Genomic DNA, 4,923 nt, shown 5'->3' on the forward strand with positions numbered 1-4,923 from the left:
TAGGGATGCAAGTGTAAAGGGAAACAACATCAAAACTGACCATAATGTCTCCAGGGTCCAGCTTGATGTCCTTGAGAACTTCAATAAAGGAGGCCGAGTCTTTCACAAAGGATGTTGTACGACCAACTAAGGGCTTAAGCTTCAAGGCAAGAAACTTAGCAAGAAGATAGGTGGGACCTCCAATGGTGTTGACGATAGGCCTAAGGGGAGCTCCATCCTTATGGATTTTAGGGAGCCCATAGATTCTAGGCGTGATAGGATTGCTCTCAATGAGTTTCTGGTGAAGGGGACTCACTGAGTCACAGGATTTAATAGCAAGGGCCACAATCTTGGAGATCCTCTTTAACGGGTTTTTGGGAAGCTTCTTATAACTACCGCTATTATGAAGATGATCTAACATTTTATTGCGGTAGTCTTCCTTGTTAAGAATGACAGAAGCCCCCCCTTGTCAGCTTTCAGAACAACAATATCTTTGTTCTGATTTAGGGATTTTAGGGCTTCAAATTCCTCTCTGTTAAGGTTGCTCCTGGGAGGCTTAGCCTTCCTAAGGATACTATTAGGCAGGATTGTGCCGTTATCCTTAGGAAGGCTAAGCCTCCCAGGAGCAACCTTAACAGAGAGGAGTTTGAAGCCCTAAAATCCCTAAATCAGAACGAAGATATTGTTGTTCTGAAAGCTGACAAGGGGGGGCTTCTGTCATTCTTAACAAGGAAGACTACCACAATAAAATGTTAGATCATCTTCATAATAGCAGTAGTTATAAGAAGCTTCCCAAAAACCAGTTAAAGAGGATTTCCAAGATTGTGGCCCTTGCTATTAAATCCTGTGACTCAGTGAGTCCCCTTCACCAGAAACTCATTGAGAGCAATCCTATCACGCCTAGAATCTATGGGCTCCCTAAAATCCATAAGGATGGAGCTCCCCTTACGCCTATCGTCAACACCATTGGAGGTCCCACCTATCTTCTTGCTAAGTTTCTTGCCTTGAAGCTTAAGCCCTTAGTTGGTCGTACAACATCCTTTGTGAAAGACTCGGCCTCCTTTATTGAAGTTCTCAAGGACATCAAGCTGGACCCTGGAGACATTATGGTCAGTTTTGATGTTGTTTCCCTCTACACTTGCATCCCTATAAATGAGGCAATGGATGTGATCAACCGTCTTACTGATCCTGATACCGCTCGGTTAGTTGAGATCTGCCTCACCTCTACCTTTTTCAGTTTTGAAGGAGAGTTCTTTGAGCAAACTTGTGGGGTTGCCATGGGCTCACCCCTATCCCCTGTGGTTGCTAATCTATTTATGGAGGATTTTGAATCTAAGGCTCTAAACTCAGCCCGTCTCCTACCCAAACTTTGGAAAAGGTTTGTAGATGACACTAATGTCATCTGGTCTCACGGCCAAGAGGAGTTAGATCTCTTCTTCGATCATCTCAATAATCAATCCTCAGCTATTAAGTTCACTATGGAACAGGAGGTTAATGGGTGCCTCCCGTTCCTTGATATTCTTATCTCTAAGAATGAGGATGGTTCCCTCTCCCACCGAGTGTTTCGAAAGAAAACTCATACGGAGCAGTATCTTCATGCTAGTTCCCACCATTTCCCGGCCCAGAAGTTGGGGGTTCTCAACACCCTTGCAACTCGTGCCTTAAGGATCTCTGATGATAAGAGCTTCGAGGAGGAGAAATCCCACCTCCTTAATGTCTTTGTTGAAAACGGTTATAGTAGACACTTGGGACAAAAGGCTTTCCTCAAAGCAGCTAAGAATTCGTTAACCAAAAGAGGGCCTAAAGAGCGAATTCCTAGTGTCCATCTTCCGTATGTTCAGGGGACCACGGATAAGATTGCGAGGGTTCTTAAGAAGCATAATGTCCTTGCAACTTTTAGACCTCTCAACACCATTCGTAAATCCCTCAGATCTGTAAAAGATCCCATCGACCCTAAGGACATGAAAGGGGTTTATATTATTCCTTGTTCTTGTGGGACCCCATATATTGGTGAGACTGGTCGCTCCATTAATCAAAGGATTAGTGAGCACGCAGCTGACCTCAAGCATATGAGAACTAAGTCTTCCGCTTTAGCAGAGCATGTGGAGAAAACCAATCATCATGTCTGCATCGAGGAGGCTAGTGTGATTGCTAGAGTGTCGCAATTCCATCACCGGAAATTTAGGGAAGCCCTGGAGATTGAAAAAAGACCGAACAATCTCAATAGAGAGGATGGCTGGAAGATCAGTAGTTGCTGGATCCCAGCCCTCTCCTCCTAGTCGTTTTCTTTCTTTTCCACCCTTATTTCATCGATATATTAATTTTTATATGGTAATTTATTTATTATTATTATTATTTATTTATTATTATTATTTTTTTTTATGTAAAATCTTTTTGGACTATTAAAAATTAATTTAAATCTATTTTAATTAATTAATTTAAACTTTAATATGGTATATTTATTATTATTATTATTATTATTATTATTATTATTATTTATTTATATTTTTTATTTTTTTAATCAATTTATACTTAATTTACATAAAGTGAATTTTAAAATTAATCTATTTTAATATACTATTAGATTAATTTTAATATACTATTTTTATTTATTTTATTTTATTTCGAATTAATTTTTATTTCCAACCCTTGAATTCTCAAAAAAATAAAATAAAAATAAAAAATTGAATATTTATATTACTAACTAATATTTTAAAATTAATTTTATTAATTTAATTATTTATGTTATTATTATTATTATTATTAATTTTACTTTATTAATATATTTGAAATTAATTTATTTTATGTTTTACCTATTTTATTATATTAATTTATTCTATAACCATATATATATCCCCTTATCATAGTCAAACTAGCCGTTATAACTCACTAATATTTTTATTTAACAGTGCAAAACTAATTTATTCTTATTAATTAATATATTTAAAATTATTTATTTATTTATTATTATCTTTTAATGATTTTACCTATTCTAATATACATTTCTAACAAATTTTTTAGGTTTATTAATATATTTAAAATTAATTGATTTGTAATTAATTGATTTTATGTTATTCTATATTAATAACTGAAATTTCCTTTATATATAATAATAATAATAATAATAATAATAATAATAATAATACCTCTTATCATGGTCAAACTAGCCATTATCAGGTCAAATTTAGCTGTTGTCTTTTTAGTTGTTACCTCATCGTGAAATCTGAGTTAGTGGATATTCTGCCCTATCTATTTAAAGTGCATAGCCAGATCTGCTCATTCAACTTGTCCTGACGATGAACCACACTGGTTGGTTCGAAACGCGTCGACAAAAATTTCTCCATGTGATTTTCGCCGAAGAATTCTTAAAAAAAAACATGTATATTTCTGAATTGAATACCTTGTAGACAATTTACAAGTAGTTTCAAATTCAGATCAGTACTAATATCATTCTGAAACCCTGTCGAGGAAGCAACTGTGAAATGAAACTTTTGCCAACATGGGGGTCATCATTTGAGCAAAGCTGAATGGGAGAAATTTTATGCAAGGGTATCCACAGGTCAGGCAACTCCTCCAGGAAGCACAATGGCTAAAATTCATAGAAAAGTTTGACGGCCATGATCAAGAAGTGACCATTTCCTTTGCTCGAGCTTTTGATGGAACAAAGGCAAAAATCAGAGACGTTAAAATTGTGGTGACAGAGTCCTTCTTCGCTGAAGTAACTGGACTACCAAGAATTGATCAAAGATGGTTCAAAAATAGGGGCATCGAAGGAAGCGAATGGAAGGTATTCTTGAAGAACTTAGGTATGGATACAAATGTTTTCAAAAAGGTTATTCCAAGCACAAGTTTGAAAAACAAATGGAGAAATTTGCTATTAGTACTCCAGAAGTTCATCAGCTATGAGGGAAGGTTAAGTAGTATGCTATTTTATCATGTTAGATTAATGATGCATTTTCTGGAGGGAAATAAAATTAATCTAGCTTATTTTCTACTTAATAGTTTAAAGAAGATGTCTGGCAACATTAAAAGGAAAATTCAATTCATTGAAAACGCTTTATATCATCATGGCCTTGTGAACATTTTTATTGAAGCCCATCTTGAGAGCATAGGAGATAATTGGGACAATTTCCTAATTAGAAATCATTTCAAGGAGTTAGAGCAGGAAGAGCCTAGTGATAGTAAGATAAAAAGAAGCAGAAGGAAATTGCCAGAAAATCCTGTTGAAAATATCATTGACAACCCTACTGATAATTCACCTCTACAACCAGAACAACACTCAGAAGATGAGATTCCCCTGGTGAATATTTTAGAAAACATAAAGAAAGAAAATGTTAGAAGAAATAAAACCAACACAAAGAAAAATCTTTCATCCACTGTAAGAAGAAGTGCCAGACTTAATAAAATAGTGAAGAATTCAACTCAACTGTTTACAAAGGTTCTTAATTTGGAAGAAGAAGAGGAGCTGAAGGTTCCATCACCCACTATTCTTACACCAATCCATATTCCAACAAGAAGAACACCGGAGATTGATCCGACTCAACAAGAAATATATGACTACATTGAGTCTCTAGAGAGAAAAGCTGCAGAAAAGGAATCTTCTACAAAAAAATCCAGTCTAAGAGTCCAAAAGAACCTCCAAACGTGAAAACTCTAAAACAAGAAGTCTTTGAGTTGGAGACACTGAATAGACATCTAAAGAAGGAACATGAGGCATTAAAGGTGAAAAATGAAATCCAAAGAACAATAAACGATAGCATTCTGTTGCATCTAGGTTTATGGTATGAAAAGAACAAGAAATTAAAGGAAAGGAATAAGTCTCTCAAAATAAATGTCATGAGTTTAAAATGCACGATTTTGATGAAGAAGCCTAGAATGACAGTTTCCAAAAAGAAGGTAAAAAGGATAAACTTGGATGTTCTGGCCCAAGTTTATGAGAAAGTG

Source organism: Pinus tabuliformis, chromosome 9 (genome assembly GCF_031772625.1).
Source record: "Pinus tabuliformis cultivar Carrire ecotype Pingquan chromosome 9, CPIR1, whole genome shotgun sequence".
NCBI lineage: Eukaryota > Viridiplantae > Streptophyta > Pinopsida > Pinales > Pinaceae > Pinus > Pinus tabuliformis.